The sequence below is a fragment of the Gymnoscopelus braueri genome, assembly GCF_963280865.1.
Source record: "Gymnoscopelus braueri genome assembly, chromosome: 14".
Classification (NCBI taxonomy): domain Eukaryota; kingdom Metazoa; phylum Chordata; class Actinopteri; order Myctophiformes; family Myctophidae; genus Gymnoscopelus; species Gymnoscopelus braueri.
The window spans coordinates 36,389,983-36,412,644 of NC_137619.1; positions in this window are offsets into that span (position 1 = coordinate 36,389,983).

A 22,662-nucleotide genomic window follows, 5' to 3' on the forward strand; every position below is an offset into this window, starting at 1 on the left:
CCACAAATCATGAACGCAGTCCATTTGCCGTGAAACATTGCACGCACATATACACATTCCGACTAGGCCAAGGAAGAGCCTCCAAATTGTTCAAATCAGCCTCTTGGTGGCCCACTTCACGTTTTGGCCTATAACTCTTGAACCGTAGGTTGTGCAATCAAAATCTTTTCCCCCCTGAATTCCTTGGATCATGATATAATTTATAGGCATACTGTAGGTTGTGCCAGATTACATTTTAATGTAGGATTTGTCAAAGATTATTTAGAAAACAGAGGTTTTCTCAGCATTACAAAGGGTTCCTTGGAGGCGTTCCTCTGAGAGTATACAGATGGAACCAATTGGACCGTTACGGTTACGGGTCCATTTGGTTCTTTTTGTACACTCAGATCCTTGAAATTAAAACGTTTGAGAAGAAGAACCACTGTACTAGTTGTATCCACCGACTTCTACCTTTGGTAAGTCACCTTATTTGTATGTTAATGCAAAGGTTAATAATATTCTGTGATATACTATTTTAGACATGACTGAAAAGACAATGCATTTCAATGTACATGTGGATGCTGTGAGGATGACAGGAGTCCGCACTTCTTCTTTATTCACTGTAAGTATAATGTATTCAGAGCTGTCAATCACTGTCAGTCACTTGGAGCTGTGCTGGTGATTTAGCCCTGCTCACTGTAGACCTTAGTGTAAATCACTACGAGGCCACCACTGCTGGCAGCTGATGGCCAGCGGGACTGTCTCTGGCTGTAAATCTGCCCAGCAGAGCCATAACCCTGCAGTCTAATCTGGTTTGGCAATGGATTTGCTTTGTGGGACTTCGTTCATGCTCCAGAACAATGGTTTCAAATGGAAGGTTTCTCCACTAGTCAGAATTCAAATGGCATAGAAGAAGCCAAAGACAGGAATTCAACTGGACGTGCCTAAACAAACCCAAAAAAACTTAAAATGCATCCATGAATAGAATACGTACTTTCCACCACCATCATGCTTCCAGCTCTTGTGGAGCCAGAGTAAACAGTAAATCGTAGGTTGGGGAGCAGACAGTTTAGCTAGTGAGGACCTGTGGATAATTATGTGCCTGTGTTATGTGAAAGAGGTCACCTGTGCATAAATAACTGACTGACTCACTCACCTGACAGGACCTCCAACCTCTTGAAAATCCCCTTAAAATAAATGTTTACTCAATGCTAAATGTTTCTTTTGTTGCAACTTTATATTACACTGTCTCTGTACTCCAATGGACTGCCTTTTGTTAGATCTGTGGGTGTGTGTGTGTGTGTGTGTGTGTGATTGGGGCATTTGCGTATCTCAGAGTTCAGGGCGTGAATGGGCCTCGCACCAAGCTAGTATGTCACAGGCCATTGTGACATCATACAATATGAGCTGAGGAGCAGCCTGACCTCCTCAGACAGGTCCCAGTCTAGATTTAGAACAAGATTGGGAACCTTTGGCATCAGAGCTGCTAAGATTTAGGAACAAGCTGCTCTTTTTGTATGCATGCCTGTGCGCGTGTGTGTGTGTGTGTGTGTGTGTGTGTGTGTGTGTGTGTGTGTGTGTGTGTGTGTGTGTGTGTGTGTGTGTGTGTGTGTGTGTGTGTGTGTGTGTGTGTGTGTATAAATCCAATATCGGTGAACTGAGGGCCACGTGCATGAATAGGCATGTTGACTATCAGTGTCAAGATTAATTAACGCAAACACCCCTGCAGTTGGATCTGATGCAAAAAACAACACTCATTGTACGAATATATTGCTTTACCACAGGGTGAAAAGGGTTACATTCCAAGCTAATTGTCTGGGAATACAATGTGTAGATATGGGTTTGGGTGTAGTATGTGTCCGTGCACGCACGGCTGGGCTGTGTTTTGCGCCGTCTACAGCCTTTTCTAACAGAAACCAGTGGCGTAACCCGAGATGAGCGTGTGTGCGTGAGGTGTGTGTAGTGTTGGGTTCCTCTGTTGTTCTGGGAAAGCTTCGGGTTGCAATCTTCCCCGGCCATCGGAGAGCTCGCTGCTCCGAGCACGTGGAGCGTTAGTCCGGGAGGGGAAGGCCTCCCATTGGCTTGGAGAATGAAAGGTAACCTGGCAGCCACAGCTTGGGTGACAATCTACAGTTTCCCCCCCCCCCCCCCCCCCTTCTTGACACAGTTGAGTGAGCCACTTCTACACACTGCGAAAGCGCATGGCTAATGTCTCGTAATTGCAAGCATCTGTATTGTTCGCATTCATAAACGCGGGGAGTTTCCCCAGTAATCATTTTTTTAAGGAACCCAGACGCTAGTTCACTATTTTCGTACAGTCATTGTGTGCGTACGTCTCACTGTATGTGGTTTGCGGTAGAGAATGCGACTGTTCCTGCATCTGTACTCATTAGTGGTCATACGTACATACAGTACGTGTGTTCATACGTGAGTGTGCACAGTTTGCGTGTGAATGTTTGCAGGTGCAACAGTGTCTGTGTGTGTATGTGTAACTGAAACCACTGCAGTGCACGTATAGGCTACACGTATGTGTTTTTATGTGATTGTGCATGTGTGTACTGTAACAGTAACCTCCATGTGTACAAGCACTTTGTATGTGCAGCTGTAACCTATATGTGTGCATGCATGTGTGTTTGTGTACGTGTATAGTACATGTGTGTGCAACAGTTACTTCCATGCGTACTGTCATGCATGCGTATGTGTTGTGTACACACTACACAGTAAAATCCTCAATGTTAATTTATCCATCTGTACCTCTGAGAGTGTATAAATGTACTGTATGCAGGGATATCTGTGTCACAGCATGATGCATTTTGTGAGCTATTAAAATCTGCAATTTTCGGTGTGCGACACCAGCCCACAACTAAGTATAACTCTCAGGCTTTATGGTTAGGACGAAAAAAAAAAGGTAAAAAATATATTTCTAGAGATTTCTTTCTGTCCTAAAATGTTGATGTCCTCACAAGTATAGTAATAGCAACATTTGTGTGTGTGTGTGTGTGTGTGTGTGTGTGTGTGTGTGTGTGTGTGTGTGTGTGTGTGTGTGTGTGTGTGTGTGTGTGTGTGTGTGTGTGTGTGTGTGTGTCTACATGCGTGTGTAACTGTAACCTCTGTGTGTCTGGATCAGGTTGGAGTTGCTGGGCCGGTCCTCAGGTGAGGCAGTGGGGCAGCAGAGGAAAGTGGATCCACCTGAGAACCGCCCAGGGAGTTGTGAGCCATTGTGTCGAGGAGAAAGACCTGGCCCTCCAGCGTGTGTCCTCTGAATAATAGCCACTTGTGCCATTTTACACTACACACAATAACACCACCACGAGATGCACCAATCAAATCAACAAGCCATTCTTCCCCCCCTGTGCAGTGACCTGTGTACAAATACATGCAATTATCGCCTCCCACCTCACCTTACAGCGGCCATTAAATGACACCCATCCATCCCTGCGAAGGCGGGGCGCCCAAATTGACATCCTTAAACCACGGTCAGGTTGTGTACATAAATATGATTTCCATGGAGTCAAATCACGCATTTGAAACGTCTGTTCATTGTCCTCCCAAACAGGGCCTAGAGACAGTTTCTATCCCCAGGCGATAAAGAGTCCTGAACTCACACACACAGTAACGGACTGTGACTACCAGAAACTCATAAACCCACAGCATTCATATGCTGCAATATTTATATATATATATATATATATATATATATATATATATATATATATATATATATATATATATATATATATACACACACACACACACACACACACACACACACACACACACACATACACACATATATATACACACACACACACACACACACACACACACACACACACACACACACACACACACACACACACACACAATAGCTACAAGCTCACAACATGTCACGCTGCAAAGTGTTGAGAGCTTGTAGATCAGCATTTTTGAGGCTCAACGTCCTGCTGCCTCGTGCATTATGTGCAAATTCGAAACAGGTTGAGCGCAGGACATTGAGTGATTTGCCTGCTACACCTGTAAGAGAAAATAACGATGTACCTGCATACTTAACTTGGTTTCCTTTAAAGATTATTTGTATTGTTATTTTTATTATATAACCATCAATGTGTGATTATTTATTTGTGTAATTGTTTGTTTTCAATTTCACCTTTTCTTCTGAGTAAATGTGTTTTTAAATAATAACCTAAATCTCAGTTGTGTCATAATGAACCCTGATCATCCATCAGTGGGTGTATCTGTAGATTCAATCATTCTGTCAGGGGGAGAGGTGTTTGCTGTGTATTTTTCATCTTTTCACATAGCTGTCACCTCTCCCTTCAACCTTAAAGATGACTTCAAACATCGTATCAGTGTGAAAATCCTGGTGGCGCAAGAGATTAGCAGAGGCTTCACAAGTTGAAGGTTGTGGGTTTGAATCTTGGTCCTGGTAAATCTTTATTTTCGGTCTTTGTAATGCGAGGAGCATGGAGGCAGCCCACCTCCAGAGGGAGGAGCTAAAGAAATGTACACATTAAGCAACGTGCCATTTTTTATTTAAGCATTTTATTTTTGTAATTTCCTATTTATTTTACTTTTTTAAAGGATTACATTTTTGGGGATTTTCTATTCATTGTATTTTTTTTAAAGAATTTTTGTAAATGTTTTGTTATTTTATGTGTTTTTTTTACTATCTTCAGTTTCATTTGATTTGATGGCAGTTTTTGTTTTTTATTGAAGCATATGAATGAAAGTTTGCTTTTGTATCACACCGGTTTGATTTTGTGGTCGTTTTAGTTGTTTACTGAGTTGTTTTTGAGTTTTGAACTTGTGACCCGCTGGCTTGAACGCTGCGAGTGAGAACGAAACACTTAACCTTGTAGAATTTAGCTGCAGAGTGGACATGTGAAAATGGTCCTATACTAATGGTGGTCTGGAGCCCAAACTTTGTCCTTATAAACCACTGACGCAGCTCTCGTGCCACAGAAGCATGGAAGGTGCAAGTGAGAACGAAATACTTAACTTAGTAGAATTTAAACAGAGATACCCCAGAAAAGCTAGATATACCCCAGCATCCATATTCTTGGGGGGAACGTTAGCCTAAAATAGCCGCTCACAACGTGTCGCGCTGATGCGTTGTGAGCTTGTAGATCGGCTATTTATGGCAAAGAGATTTGGTGTAGAGGGAAACAAGCGGTACAGCTGCGCTCCCCCACTTCTAAAAGTATAGCACTACACCCCTGCAAAACACTGAATTTTCCCCTGCACCACAGACATGTGGAAGATAAATGTGACAACTATGCATTTTCAACTTCTGTATCTTAACCACTGTACTACCTCCTGCTGAATCAGTTCTCTTGCACGCTCTTCAGTAAAGAATTAGAGCCAGGCATAAAGTTGGGGGAAAAAAATGACTCATCAGTGGTTTCAAACCATGAACCTTCTGGTTACGAAATGTGATGATAAAAACTGTGAACCGTGAACCTTGACGAATGCTTACAAGTACCGTACACACACTCACTTTTTGAAACCAAATTGTTTATTTTTAACAATTCCCCTCACTTTGCTGATCTTGGCTTTAGAGTGACCTATCAGAGTTACAGCCCTGTTCACGAAAAAGACAGACAAATGAAAAGTCTGTTAATACAACAGATGCGGGTGGATGAAGCTTGAGGGAAGGAACGGGGGAGTGGCAATTAAATTGTTTTCTTCCATTCACTCCTTTATTTAGAAGGCAGCTTTTAATTGCTTTCACTTATGGCTTAACAAACTTAATGACCTGTTGCACTGGGTGGCCCAGTTCACTCACAATGATGGCTTTCACTCTGCTATTGTTTACTGTCAAAAGCAGAGCCAAGAGTGAACAGGAGTGCGAGATTTGGAGGAACAGGGAGAAAGAGAGAGAGATAGAGTGAAATAGCCTACGGTGGGTCTAACACTTGTACACAGAGACAAAAGCTGCTTCGTCTCACATTGTCGTTGTGGGAAGTACAACTGAGGGTGAGGGGGGTGGAATCGGATTATCGGCCTGAGGCTAATGCTTTTTCTCTTATTAAATTTCATATGTTTTTCATTTAGCACATTCATAAACATTCTCCGCAAGTCCCACCGTTGCATTTGCGGCCTTTCTTGTCGAGACAATCTTCAGGTGTGAGGTGGAATGTGTGCTGTTGATAATTCACCATGAGCTTAAGAGATGACATGCTGGTCTCCAACAGGGCAGGGGAGAGGAGAGGCAAAACCAGACAGAGACCAGCAGAGACAAGGAAATAAGGACTTCAAGTGAGGTAGATGTTTGTGGCGATTTACCGTACGTGTGAGCAAACCTCTAACTACAGTACCACAACAACCAGTACCACCACAATCACAACCACAAGTACCACTAGTACCACTAGTACCACTAGTACCACCACAACGATTATTACCATGACCACAACCACCATGACCACAACCACCAATACCATCACCAGAACCACCAGTACCGCCACAATCAGGCCGACTGTCTCTATTTCATCACGCTTGTCTGTACAGCTTCCTCAGCCTTTTCACATAGACTGAACCTGTCACTCACATGCACACGCCACAAGAGAAGCAAGTGGGGAGAGATAGGACAGAACCAAACAAGTGGTGGAATGAGGGGGACTTTTCTGTTAATAGCTGCTGTCAATCTCCCCCCTCTGACCTCTCCCTCGCACCCCCCCTCCCCCCCTCACTTATTAGTCGTTTATTAGCTTTTCCATTTTTCTTAGCTCACCCCTGACAGGCCACATGTCGAGCTGTAATGTTGTCGTACCTATACGGCCGTTGCGGAAGGGCCACATGTGGACCTGCGTTCAACGGCCCCGGGGACAAAGGTAGCTCTGTTTTCCCAAACGCGAAGCAGCCGTGTAAAGTGAGGAATTGATATAGAATGTGACAGCAAAAATAGCGGAGAGGGGGGTTAGAATGTGTGTGTGTGTGTGCGTGTGTGTGTGTGTGTGTGTGTGTGTGTGAGAGTAGCAACGTGAGCGTGTACATGCATGTGTGTAGAATAATTGTGTGAGCCCCCCCCAACCCGCCCCCACCCCCAACTCCTCCAACACCTGAAGCTTATTAAACATAAATCTCCACTGTGCCGTAGATGTAACTTGAAACCCATATTGACTTTTTGGGGGAGCTTCATAAATCTCTCAGTCTCTATTTATTCTGAGACATTTTTCTTCTCTCTCTCTCTCTCTCTCTCTTTCTTGAATCCCCCCCCCCCCCCCATACACACACACACACCCACACTTCCCATCTCTCCCCGTTGCCCCCCCCCTCCCTGCCCGACATTCCACATATATCCTCAAGAACGCAGTTTTAAAATGGGACGCGCTGGCGCTCGGCTGCTGACAAAATGTTTAAATGTTAAAGAGTCGCAATAAACAAAGCGAGCTCTTTAGGGCAGGCAGGAAAATAAATAAGGGGTGGGTTATTGATGGAGCTGTTGAACTGCAGCCAGTGTCGGTGAGAGGTGGAAGGAGCAGACGTCAATGAGTGCCCATTATGTAGATGTGGAGCAAACATACTAGAACAATTCATCTTGAGGAAAGGTGTGAGTCGTTCTTTGTGGTAGTGGAGCAGGATACCAGGGAGGATTGTAGCCTACCGTATCGACGAAACTGACTTAAGCCATTTAGACCTGAGGCCGATTCTACAAAATGTCTTTCTAAATCCTACAGGTTTTCTGAAAAAAAAACATTGTTGCTTTATCAGTGGTGCTCAAACCGTTTCATGTCAAGGACCCCCAACATGATATGTATGTGGCCACCGACCACCATCTCAAAATATTTTGTAATAGGGACCCCCAGAAGCAAAGATTTTAGTCAAAAATGTTCCCTTTAAAAATATATTTATATTCAAATATTTGCACACATTTTCGAGATTTTTCAAAAATAGCAGATCTACAAGTTCATAGTGTGGCACTCGGTGCCGCGCTATGAACTTGTAGATCTGCTATTTTTGAATAGCCAAAGTGTAAAATAATGGTTCAAGTGGTTACACGGATGCGTTCCAAGTTTGAACGAGTTAAGGGCCGGTCACACTGAGCACTATAACGATAACTATAACCAGTGGCGTATAGTGCTACTTTTAGAAGTTGGGGGAGTGGTTGTCAGGGCGATATCACGACCAATCGATGGACGAGCTCTGCCTGGCCACGTCCGCTGCGTGTTGCGGTGACAGCATTGTGTCAATGTAAAAAAAAACGAAATCAATTGACCAAAACCCAAATCCTATTTTCAGAAGTGGGGGAGCGTTGCTCGCCCTCAACTACACCCCTGACTATCGTTAACCATTGTATTTGTTATAGTTGAGATGTGAACTCTGTCATCCACTTGACTTTCAACTTTCCAACAATTTTTCAAACAATATTTTTTATAGTTATAGTGCACGGTGTGAACGGCCCTTTATAGGATTCTGTTCAGCAAAATAGTCTATAGAATGTTTTCACGATGTGACTCTATGAGTGGCAGAGCCGTTTACAAATGGGTCTCTTTCTGGGGGAATATTTCATTTCTATTTTATAATGGAAGTGAATGGAGGTGGCATCAGGCTGAAACCTTGCCCAAATGTGGAGTCATACATTATAGATATGTTATAGACATACTGTAGACTGGCCACATGAAGTCCGGAAGCCACACCGTTATTAAAACCAATCTTGTTTTTATATTAAAAAGTAATAAAGTAATAAAAAAGTGGAATTGTAGATGACTCCATCTGTCGTTTCAGTGTCACAGCCAGCCATACAGTAGCAAGGCTAGATTAGATCTCAAACGTGTGTGTGTGTGTGTGTGTGTGTGTGTGTGTGTGTGTGTGTGTGTGTGTGTGTGTGTGTGTGTGTGTGTGTGAGCGCGCACACGCGTGTGCGAGAGAGAGAGAGAGAGAGAGAGAGCGAGAGAGAGAGAGAGAAGATAAGCACAGAGGTGTGAAGCCAATCGATTAGGAGTGAGAGTGAAATAATCTACTCTATCTGTATTGGTTTATGATTCTGTGCAATATGACATATGCTGCATTAACGATATGAGGTGCCAGTAAACCAAACCATAATTGAATTGAGCTGTAAATACGGAGGAATAACAGACGTACAATCAGATGAAGACATACTGTAGAAATACTTCACAATAAAATCCTCAGTATAAATATAATCACTGTAACTTTGAGAGTTAAACGAACACTTAGGATTTTACTGTGTAGAAAACGTAGTGATGGCTGCCTGCAGGGGAGGGGAGGGCTGTCCGGTCAAGGTCTTTATGTGTAGCATGTGTAGGTTACACAAAGGAATGTATATGAGTGAGGACGGGGAGAAAATGGAGGCCATGCTCAAACGTACACAAAAGGATTATAATACAGCAGAACATCTGGGTGCTATTCTCAGTCAGGCAACAGACAGCGGCAGGATGTTCCAATCCAGGGGACCGGTTTGAATTTGCGTCTGAGCGTGCATGCACGCGCGCTGGTGTGTGTATCATAGGCCACCATTACAAGAGCCTTGGGCTTAGAGCTATGGAGGAGAGAGAGAAAGAGAGAGAGAGAGAGAGAAAGACAGAGTTCATGACACGCTTCTATCTGTGGAAAGACTGAGCGATCCCTGCTTACAATAAAAGCCAGGGCAGTGGTTTGATGTGTGCGTGCGTGTGTGTGTGTGTGTGTGTGTGTGTGTGTGTGTGTGTGTGTGTGTGTGTGTGTGTGTGTGTGTGTGTGTGTGTGTGTGTGTGTGTGTGTGTGTGTGTGTGTGTGCGTGCGTGAGTGCGCGCGCTTGCGTGCGTGCATGCGTGTGTGTGTGTGTGTGTGTTAAGTGTTAGTGGGCAGGATTGGCAGCGTCTGAGGGAAAGGGGATAGGAGGCGTAAGGAGAGAACGGGCAGAGGAGAGTGGAGGTGTTATAAACCAGGAACGCGCACAAAGGACCCTCTGTGCAGGGGTGGCCGTCGGGTCACACACTCACTTACGCACGCACGCACGCACGTACGCACACAGGAGCTGCATGGGCCTCAACAGGATCCAGACACTGTACCCTCTACACCCCCTCCCAACACACACCCACACATGCACACAATCACGCAAGTGCGTGTGTAAGACACGAATGCGAGCGTACACGCACACACACACACACACACACACACACACACACACACACACACACGCACGCACGCACACACACACACACGCGCACGCACGCACACACGCACACACACACACACACGCACACACACACACGCACACACACACACACACACACACACACACACACACACACACACACACACACAACCCCACCCCCAGGGGCCCTTCTATTCTGAAACGGCCCAGCAGGAGTGGCATGAGTTCATATAAATAATATGACAAATAAGGAAAAAGTGAGTGCAGAAAGAAAAAAACTGCAGAATGAATGAGAAAGTAGCTGAATTAAAGAGAGAGAGAGAGAGAGAGAGAGAGAGAGAGAGAGAGAGAGAGAGAGAGAGAGAGAGAGAGAGCGCAGAAGCAGAAGCCTGTTGAATAAGCATCTCTTCTCTCTGGTGACAATGTTCCATTGTTCTGCAGGAGAGAGAGAGAGAGGTGGAAAGACTGCTGGATTTGTGGAATGCACGAGTTTCATTCATTACGAGTCTCTCTCCTGGTTTAACATCCCCGTGATAATAGCCGTGCTAACATGCATCAACGTACAACGGCGGTTTCCTCATGCTGGGGGAGAGCTTTGGCAAGCGACATCATTACCCCCAACAGAGAGACAGACAGAGGGGCGATGCAGAGGTTAAGTGTGGTTGTGTGAAAGAGACAGAGAGACACAGAGAGAGAGGGAGAGAGAGAGAGAGATAAAGACATGCATCTTTCATACCAGTACTATATGTACAGTATATACACAGTATATGATATACATATATAGTGTGTGTGCATGTGTGCATCTCTCTATACATTCGTGTGTGTACACGTGTCGTGTATGTGCACACGCAATAGATTGTTTATATAAGAAACTCAAGCCAGCACCCTCTGACAAACTGGTTGGCACTCCATCTTTAACTTCTCCTCCCTCTGCCAGCTCTTGCTACCCCCACAGTGCTGCTGAACGCTAATAAAAACACGAGGGCACTAAACAAACACTGTGCAAAGAAAAACGGCACGGAGGAGAAAGACAAAACAAGAAAGTCGCACGGAAAAGTCAATTCGGCACTGATGACAACATTTTGCCCCGCGATGACAAACAACACCAGTTGCATGTTGTTGTTGTTTGCAGGCCTGGTGGAACCAGTGTGGACCACATCCCCGAAGTGTCGTTATTCATGTTGTGTTGTTGCTCAGAGCAGAGCCCGGCCAAACCCACACCAAAGCCGGGCATGAAATACGAACATTATGTCTGCGCGCTGTCATACTCCGAGAGGACAAATGTCCAAGGAACTGGTACAGGCCAACTAAACAAACAAGCAAGACACAATAAAAACCAAGACAAACAATAAAACCGCCGGGATGCAAAGAGTTCGGCTTGAAGTTTCCCAACTCTGCCTGTCAGACTGGGCAGAGCAGGGCTTTTGCTATGCCAGACGTTTTCCATATGGAGCTGAGCTAAACTGTAAAGCCTAACTATCTGATTCTCCCGTGAGAATCCCCCCAAAATGTTTTTGTGATAGAAAACACACACACACACACACACACACACACACACACACACACACACACACACACACACACACACACACACACACACACACACACACACACACACACACACACACACACACACACACACACACACACACACGCGCGCACGCAGACGAGGGGTGAGATTAATGGATTGTTATCCAAAGATTGCGACGATCCAAAATAGCGCTCTATCATTTTGGAGCCATGCTGGGGAGCTCTGAAGACCCTCCTCCACCCCGTCTCCACTTCTTCTGTTTCTTATTCTCATACAGTAGGGGCTCCGCTCAGGAACAGCAGCCATAAATGTTTACAGTAATTAAATACATGCACGCAGAGACAAGACTTCTATCTCAACAAAAAACAAAACAAAAAAACCCACCTCAGATGGATTACATTGTGCTGAGTTAGCATTGGAAACAACTGCTGATTCAAAAACCCCTAAATCTGCTCCTGCCTTTTTAAAAAGAAATCTGTCTCCACTCTCCACACATTCTCACATCTCTCACACAATCCCCTCTCTTCACTTTCCTCACAATACGCCTTTTTGCTTGATATTAAGATTGTGGTAAACAGGGAGATCTCGCTCCATCCAGGAGCCAGAAGACATCCAGGTGTAAATCCCTTGGATAAAGGCCCGATGGATTTGCTGGTAAACCAGGGAGCCGCAGGTGAAGACGTGTTTGTGTCCTTTTGGTTTAACCAGTTAGTTTTCTGGATGACTGCGTCCAAATCTTGCTAGGTAAGTACAGTAGGTATGTTTCACTCTTTCAGGTTAAGAGCTAAATTGCTTCACTGAACCCTTACCTACAGTACATAAGCCCAATATACTTCATAGTATGACACATAGCAAAAATAGTGGCGTATGACAAAAGCTCACAGCTACGATGTGAAGCTTTGCGAGCTTGTAGATCTGCGATTTTCACAATTAAAAAAAAACTTTCGCCTATAGTGACATGCCTAAAATAGGGACACCAGGGTTAATGTAATTAATTGAAGGGTGACCTTTGACTTTCAATGTAATACACTACTGCAGAAGGCTCCCCTGCTGTAATTGACATGGTCAGATTCATTCAAAACAAGTTGCAGAGAAGAAATGTAGAGCTAAAAATAAACACTTGAACCAATAAGTCTCGGAAGAAAGAATTGTGAAAATAGCGACCGCTATATTCTGACTCCTAAGCTTATGTCTAATGTGGAACACGCAGAAAGAAAAGAAAAGAGCCTACCCTACAACTCTGAATCAACACTGCGTCACAGGGGGTCCCTGTCTGCTTGGTGCGTCACAGCACAGAGGCTGACATGAGCAGAGGAGACAGGGGGTATGTAACTTGCCTCTTGGGTAATGTTCTACAGAGCTCCCGAATACGGCAAAACACACTTAGCTGTGGTGGCTAAACAGATGGCGGCCTGGACCGATGCATAACACTCCGTGCCTCCAATGATTTCCTGTTGCCGGTGATGACAGCGAGTGATCCACTGATGCTGCCCTGGGACAGAGTGAGCCACCCCTCCCCTCCAGCCTAAAAAAAATTGCCCTGGATGAGAAACAGTTCCTCCTGGCTGGTCTACTTTGTCTGAAGATACTGTCAGAAACAAGTACGAATGTAACAGAGACAGAGAGGTCACACACACAAGTCACATTTTTTTAAATACAAAACAAAACAAACTAAAGACAGATTACAAAAAAAGCATGTGATGTGGACGGTGATCATGCACTACTAGTCGTATATCATATATCGGTATCAGACGACATTTACATAAAAAAATCTATATTGGCTAAATAATCCCAATATTCTATTTATGTTTCAATGTGAAGCTGAAAAAGCCTTTGTGATGACTGAAGGCTGCAGATTCAGGTCTAGCTATAGAACGAATAAAACCAAACAAGTTGGAAAAATGTTGGAAGAATAAATGTTACATCTTTATTACATTTAAGTTGTTTGAACTAATACGTGCAATCAGTTGGCCTAATAAATCAGTTAATATGAATGCCCAGTTTTTTTTTAAGTTTACATCAGCACCCAGAATCACAGTTAATGTATTACTGCATAAGGAGTATAATAGTAAAGTAAACCCTTACCCTACTGGAAATATCGGTATCAGTATCGGTATTAACGATCAATTCGACCATGCAATTAATCTGTCATCGGTTATCAGCTAAAGACGATAAAAAAAAAGACATGCACATCCCAAAATCTAATCAGACGGGTGCTGGATCCAGAAATACCTAGTGACATAGAAACAGACAAATCTGCACTCCAAAGAGCTCCCGTTAAAAGTATTTTTAATTATCAAAAGTGGTATACGTTTCAAGTCACACAGCTCTTCCTGCATCCATCAGTACTGTACGTGGAGTGCATGGTTGAGTGTAACATACTGTAAGGCGTGCAGGTGTAAAAAGATGCAAAAGCTTAATAGCTCATTGACTGACAGGATTTAATGTTTATGAAAACAAGTGAATCCATTATCAAGAGCATCGTAAATCATTTGTGTGAGCGGGTAAATCAACACGTCTTTACAAGGGACGCCTATGGAACAGTTTCATAAGTCACTCTAATGAGCCTGGCCCCTGACTGGCTCCCTGCCCACGAGAGAAGCTCCTAATCTGTGGGTCCGTGGTGTTGTGTGTGGAAGCCCGGCCTCTTGTCTCTCGCACCTGGACCGGCTCCAGGGCCCGTGGCTTAAAGAGTTGTCAGTCACAGCTTAAGCTCCTGTGTGCTGGCTCAGGGCACCACTTAACCCCCTCCGCCAACTCCACCTGACTGAGCTTGTGATGGAACGTCCCCCCCCCCCCCCCCCGGGCCGGCACACACAAACACCACGATGAGTCACACTAGACAGCAAGGACAGATATGCCAGAGAGAGAGAGAGACAGGTAAAGATGGAGAGAGAGAGAGAGAGAGAGTATGTGACGGGGCTGTGAGCTTGTACATCGGCTATTTTCGTTGTGCGCAACACCCACGTGCAACTACGTAAGTATATATCATACTAGACAGATATGAGGACACAGAGGTTGTCAGTGCATGAGAAGTGAGTGATCGAGATGTAGAAAGACGGAGAGAAAACATGGATTTGACTCTGTGTCATTCTTGGCGAGGCGTGTGAGAGAAAGAGAGCGTTTCTGCAATTTCGAGTCAGAAAAGTGCTTTGCAAAAGCGACGTCTTGCATATGATATCTGCATGCCCTCCCCCTGCCTCCAATTGCTTTTGCCAACTCCGGGATAAAGTGAGGCGAGATACCGTAAGAAAATAAAACATGGCCCCGTGGCCCCTGGACCTAAACCCCACTCACACAGCTTGTACCGTCAGAGACTGCCAGAGCAAACAGGGTGGCTGTTATTGTAGAGGAACAATTACATACTGTTAAATAGTATACTCCTCAGCCAGCGGAGGGCTGTTTTAAACCCCCACGCTGAATAGAAGAACAAACATTGGGGGAGCGCGCGCTTTTGCACACAATACACTTAAAACACGCTGTGCGTGCGCGCACACACACACACACACACACACACACACACACACACACACACACACACACACACACACACACACACACACACACACACACACACACACACACACACACACACACACACACACACACACACACACACACACACACACACACACACACACACCCCCGCGCATTTCGTGTCAGCCAACCGTGAACTCCCAGGCATCCACTTACACCGGGCCGGACTGTTCGTCTAGCAACCCTGTTGTCCAACATCCAAATGGCACAATTATGTGCAATTTATGCTCAGACAAAACGGATCACTTCCCCTGCAAATGAAATTCCCCATTAGGGAGCAACAAGGAGGGCAGAGATAAGCGTAGCAATACTTTCGCTGCTACAAAGACGAGAGAGAGAGGGGCACAATGCATGCCCAGGGCTGCAGCAGTCACCGTGTTCCCAGACGCATAGGTCACACCGGCTCACTGATACACTCCTGTTATGACAGCTAGAGAAAACCTTTCGCCTCAAATTATCATTACTATCTCCTTCTTGTGGGAGCATATTCTCAGGGATCAGGTGTTTGGGATTCTTTAAATTCCTTAGAACCCCATCAAACAAAACAAAGAAGGAAATAGATTTCTATTTCTCTCTTTTTTTTAATGAGAAATGTAAGAGGTGGTTCTGTGAAGCCAGGAGAGTTAAGAAGGCTCATTAATGAAACCCTAAACTACCTCTTCCAGGAGAATTCCAGCCATTAAACTCACAACTGAGGCTAATGCCTCAGCGAGATACCGACTCGCATGTCTCTTTCTTCTCTTTATGAAAGATGAGGAATTAAAAAGTCAAGGAAACCCAATGCTGTGCTTGGATCTGACTTCATTCCCCATTAGCGTTTCTTGTATTCATTAATCATGCTAATGATCCCAAAGAACTCAGTGGCAACAATGAGCAAACTCTGAGGCACTGTTTGGCAATGCTAGCATGGGGTTAAAAAATACCTTCTCCAGCTGTGCTCTGTCTGACCATGAAAATAATAAGTGTATCTGGTTGATTCAAACTGTATCATGTTGACATTGTAAAGTGAGCTGCAGAAATGGTTTCGAAAGACTACAAGGGAATGTACATTGGATCTGTCCCCGCTCCAAGTGTCTTGTTAAAGTGTTATTTATGACAAATAAAACTGCTCCAACCTTAAAGTTCTTATATTTTACGAGGCATGACTAAGTTCCTCAAGTCTTCCGGATGCTAAGCGGAATTCAATCGACTGCCGTGATTTATGCCCTTGACTATCGCTTTTACTGTATGTTCTTGTTGAGACACATGGGCTATGCATTCAGTTGTGCATGCATGACTCCATCTACAGTGTAGACGATGCATGCCATAGGCTGTAAAAAAAGGGGACGGAGCCAGCGGCGACGTCACACATTGGTTTCATGGAGTCCCGTTTTGAAGCCTCAACTTGACTGAATTGACCACCGCGTTTGGTTAGGACGCTGCCATCATGGCTCTGCATACGGAAGTGACTATGCTTTCATGCAGCTACAATGACTACAGCCACGTGTTACGTAGAAATAATCCGCCATCTTGTTGTAGATGCAAACCAATGCATAGAAACAAGGCCAACAGGTGCTTCTTTCTTGGATATTTCATGGTTATCTTGATTTATGTTTTTTTTTACGCCAGGCGATTACATTTGCGGCCTCCAGCCAAGTGCGCCAGAGCAGGATAAGCAAAAATGTACACTTTGTGGACCGAAAGAATGTTCAAAAGTGGCCATCGGTAGAGTTCGGAAACATTTACGTTTACCTGACCTCGTTTACCGGAGTCTCGTGGTAGTACTTGAATTTACTAGAGTAAGTACTACAGGTTGATACACATGGACTATGCACTACATTTTTCAGCCCGAAAGCTTACTGCTTGGTGCAAGCACATAGACACTCCCTCATTTACAATCACACACTAACTCCTAACGCACGCACGCACGCACGCACGCACGCACGCACGCACGCACGCACGCACGCACGCACGCACGCACGCACGCACGCACGCACGCACGCACACACACACACACACACACACACACACACACACACACACACACACACAATACACACACAATACACACACGCTCACGTGCCAAGGTCACCTGTGTATGGGAGAATTAAGGGTATAGATGACTTGCTTTGTGTGGCTGTAATCACTGAGCTGTCATCAGTGTTCATTAAGTGCCCTGCATGGAGTTCCAAGGGGAGACTGTCCTGACCTGTGTGCTATGACAGGGGGCCTCCAGTGGGGCCACTTAGAAAAGGATAATAAATAAATTATATATATATATAAATAAATAACCTACGTCGCACTGCCGATCTGACCAATATGTCTAGTCGCTCGATTCAAACTGGTGACATTTTAAATCGATTTAATAAAAAAAAAATAGTGATGCAAACAAGCAGGAAAAAAAAGAATGTATTTAGAAAGAAAAGAAATCAGTCATTTGCTATTGTATTGAAAAGAGGATAACAGAGTACTGTAAAAAAAAAAAAAAAAAAAAACAGAGAGGGAAGAAAATACTGGATTTCTGTCAGAATAATAATTTAAAAAGAAAATAATTTTGTGTTTAAAAAAATCACACCCAGTGTGAAGTGGGCGGTGTGGTCATCACAGTGGTCATCATAGTGATGGAAGCTCACTTAAAAAAAAATATTTTTTGAAGTGCATAATCCTTTTTATAGGTTATTAATGTCATCATGTGTCTCGCTAGCTAATCACAGTGCTGAATAGAGTCAGCCAATAGAGTCAGCCAATCACAGTACAGCTAGGGGTGTACTAATGAGCCAATCACAGTACAGCTAATGAGGTGTCCCAATCCCACTTATAGGGGCGGCTACACCGCCCAAAAATGCCTCAAAATTGTACTTAAGTACAGTACTTGAGTAAATGTACATAATTACTTTACTCTGACCACGCGTATAATGAGTATAGCATTCCCAACCAACGCATATCGGTCCCGACTTGCATAGTCTGCATAAGCCTAAAATAAGCCAGGCGGCAGACACACCACGTCGTCACGCTCATGTCACTATGGCTCAGCCATAACCATATAAGGAGTTCCCAATGCAGCTATGCCCAAATATGGAGTGTGTTGTCTAACCTCTCAATGTGTCGTCATGGCATCCTGGCGCAAACATATCAGTCGGCTCCATATGCCGGCCAGCGGACCGTCACTATGACTCAGACATAACCCCGACACATGCCCATATGGGCATGTACTGATGACATCAGGGATCTCCATATATATAAGGGCATAAAAGGGGCAAGAAATGACAGAAACCGATATCTCCATATATTGGCATATCGGCCGGATCGGCAGTGAGACATAGGTGTTAGGGCCGCGCAAATACACAAAATTCCATAAATACACAAATCCCATATATGGATCCCTGATGGCATCAATATGATGTCCCAGTACCGACATCATAGACTGGCCTCCGAGTATATGTCCATATATGGAGATCCCTGATGATGTCATATGTCATCATAGTATTGATCCTGATAATGGTTAAGTACAAAATGGGTAGAATGGGCGACTGCACAAATCGGCCGTTGTTAGGCATCATGCTTTATGTTTTGTGTGACATCAGACCCTCGCTCTGGTCAGCCTACAGTATATAAGGTTGTGCAGAGACGTCAAGAGAAGCACACCTCGATAGACATCCAGAGACGGGTTGAAGACAGTGAAAGATCACTCAAGAGAGATCAAGATGTCGCACTGGACGCTGACAAAAGTGAACGGAGGCCCAACGACATGCTTCGCTGCCGTGGCAGTGGGGGACATGGTGTTCTGCTTTGGAGACGATGACGGCGTGGACAACATGGATCATCGTATCAATGTATACGTCTTCAACACTGTGTCTTCATGCTGGATGAAGTTGCCCGCAGTGACAACTGAAGGAGAACCTCCCCTCGCGGTTCCCTCTAAGTTCCGGGGCCACAAAGCTGTGCTGATACAAAATATCATCTACGTCGTGGGTGTGGTTAATTGCCATGGGGACTTCAGCGCTGTGTTACACGCATTTGATGTCAACACCCACCGATGGTTCAAGCCAAATGTTTCCGGGACTATTCCAGAGGTAACGGAAGGGTACTCTGCATGTGCCTTGGGAAAGGACATGTACGTCCATGGAGGATTCAACAAGCTGGATGAATGCGCCAATGACATTTACAAGTTGGACACCGCCTCAATGGTCTGGTCTTCAATCGACACCAGAGGAACTCCGGCACCTGCTTCAGCGTGGCATTCTGCCACCATGATCGGGGCTAAGATGTTTGTATTTGGGGGCTGGGGGGGCCAGATGATGTACAACAACACCATCAGCATGTTTGACACAGAGACCAACTGCTGGCTGAGCCTGCCTAGTGCACAGCTCCTTCCAGAAAAAAGTGGGTTTCATTCAGCCTTCGTCTACGACGGAGAGCTGTGCATATTTTCCGGCTCCAAATCTGATCTGTGGATATTCAATCCAGTGACCTTCTCCTGGAAGAAGGTTGAGCCCGAAGGGAAAGGCCCACGTTGGAGGACTAGTCCTTTCACGTGTTGCGCGGTGAGAGATCGTGTCGTTCTCATTGGACACAAGGCACCCATTAGCGTGTACATATTAGCCTTAAAATCCCAGTCAGATGTTGAGTCACGCCAATGGCGTACATGTAATGTAATGTAATGTAAACACATTCCCTGCCATTGACGGAGATCTCCGTCAATTCAAACAATTCCACAAGAGGGCGCTCTAACACAACTTTGGAATGATCCCTCGACTGAAGGAATGGACGGATGTGATGTCATCCAAAAAAAACGTCACTGGCAGCAGCGGATGAATTAATTAAATTATACCTGGCAGGGAATGTGTTAAGGACCTCCAGTGATAAAACTAGAGGTTCGCGTTTGTGCCAGGGACCCCAAGAAGGGATTTGTGTTGGAAAATTCAAAAAAATATTCAAAATCTTTTTTTCCTAATTAAAAAAAAAAATCACACCCAGTGTGAAGTGGGCGGTGTGGTCATCACAGTGGTCATCACAGTGATGGAAGCTCACTTCCCAAAAAAATTGATTTTTGGAAGTGCATAATCCTATTTATAGGTTATTAATGTCAGTGTCTCGCTAGCCAATCACAGTGCTGAATAGAGTCAGCCAATATAGTCAGCCAATCACAGTACAGCTAGGGGTCTACTAATGGGCCAATCACAGTGCAGGAAACTAATACTAATGAGGTGTCCCAACCCCACTTATAGGGGCGGCTACACCGCCCAAAAATCGTCAAAAATCGTATTGTGTATACAATCCTTGGCATGGAAAAGTTTGGAACCCCTGAGACACCAAGCTGGGCCTGAGGACACAAGGAAAACACAACTTCTACGACGTAGAAGTTGCTGAGGAAGGCACAACGCCGCCGTTCTCAGTTGACTCAACACATTTGGTATGGGTCCCAAGGTCCTGCGGGCCTTCTACAGAGGCATCACTGAGAGCATCCTGACTGGCTGCATCAATGCCTGGCATGGCAATTGGCAACTGTAACTGACCTCAACCACAAAGCAATGCAGAATGCAGACAGCCGAGTACATATCAGTGGATGTGAACTTCCTTATATCCAAGACACATACGATGGAGCTTGTAGAATCATCAAAGAATGTAGCCATCCAAACCACGGGCTGTTTCAGATACTGCCACATGGAAAGTGAGTTCGCAGTCACAAGGCCACTGGCAGTAAGGCTGCTAAATAGCTACTTCCCCCGGATAATCAGGCTTGTGAGCGATCAGACCAGGGGAAAAATAAACAAAGGAAACGTTGATATCCTCCCCCTCTGGTAATTTATTTTTATCACCGAGGGGTGATATGTTCCAATTCTGGTCAGACTCCAAAAAAAAGTTAAATTAAATACATGCATTTCCTTTTGGTTTAATAAAGAATGAACCTTAACCCCATTAACCCTGGCGTTCCCAAATTTGTTTTTAATAAAAATAAATAGCTAAATTTGTTTTCCATTTTTGCTATTGTCGTACAAATAAGTATAGGCTATAGGGCTTAAATGGTTAAGAAAATGTCCCTCTTACAGTGTATTTAATTTTTTATCAAACTTTCAGTACATGGTGAGGCGAAATGGATGTATGAAGTGAAGCACGGTTTTTCCCCTGGGGAACAAGGCACAAGAACAAGTTACGAAGCAGTTTGTTGATGCAGCCGCGTCAGCCACCAGCATTTCACACCGAGCTGCAGCAGATGGTCTTCTCCGGCAAAAGGGACACCTCCTCTCTGAAGCACGAACTCCCCTGTAGCGCTTCCTGTCGCTCTGCTTCCAGTGGGACACGTCAGAGGAGACGGTGCACAACCAGAGCCTGGGTCCAGGACAGGAACCAGAGCCACGAGCGTGTCACTTGAGACGACGCACACACAGCGACGAAGGGGAGATCCCTCTCTGTTTCAGGCCAGGAACACTCCTGACAGTGTTTAGACATTTGCTAAAGTCTCTGTTTCCCGCTATAACTCAAGGATACCTTCTCCTTCCTCTTGTAAGCCAACATCCCCAAAGTAAGTTGAGATGAGTACCAGAGACAGACAGAGACAGGCAAGTAAACACATCGTGTACTGTACAACCTTGGACGCAAAGCCCTGTGCATGAAAATGCAAAAGCACGATGTGAAAGTGCAGATATTAGCATGCACACACACACAGTAAAATCTTCAGTGTTAACTCTTAAAGTTGAAACTTTTTGCCAATGCATACCCCATGTGTATAGTTCCTGTCACTGCCAACACCTAATGTTGGTCTGGGGGGGGGGTGTGTAAACAACCACATCTCCTCTCATACACATGGAGTCGCTAAGCCAATTATTTTCACCTGACAATGAGGAGTATCATTGAGACGGCATGACGCTTGGAACACGCTATCACTCCCAGTTCCACTTCCTGCTGAACAGGCACCTGTAGGAGTCACTAGTGCAGCAAATCATAAGTGAAGTCACTTATAGGCTGGATACTAGACAATAAACCAGGGGTCTTCAACAGGGGGTCCGGGACCCCTAGGGGGTCCTCAGAGTTACTACAGGGGGGGCCGCCAAATCTTTCTGTGATTGGATATTTGTTTTTACATTAGCCACTTGGGTTCAAGTGGCTGCTAGGGTTCTAGCATCACTATTCTGAAGAGAACTTAAGGCAAAAATAGCCGATCTACAAGCTCACAACGCCATCGGCTATTTTCGGTCCATAGAGGTTTGGTGTTGGTCTAGGAAATCTATGAAAATTCATTTTATACAGTATGTAGTGGGGGTCCCTGCTTCATCTCTCTTTCAGCTAGGGTGTCCTTGGGCTGAAAAACGTTGAAGACCCCCTACAATAAACTATCTGGAGAGATCCAATGGTACAATCTTTTATAGAAAGTGTTCTTGAAATATGGGCAGGCAAAGTTTTTTGTAATTTGAATTACACCTGAACATTCTGTTACACTAGCATCCCTGAAGAAGAAGAAGAGGGACAAGAAGAGGAAGCAGAAGAAAAATAAGAAGACTATTGATGTCTATGGATGACGATGATGAAGAAGAAGAAGAAGAAT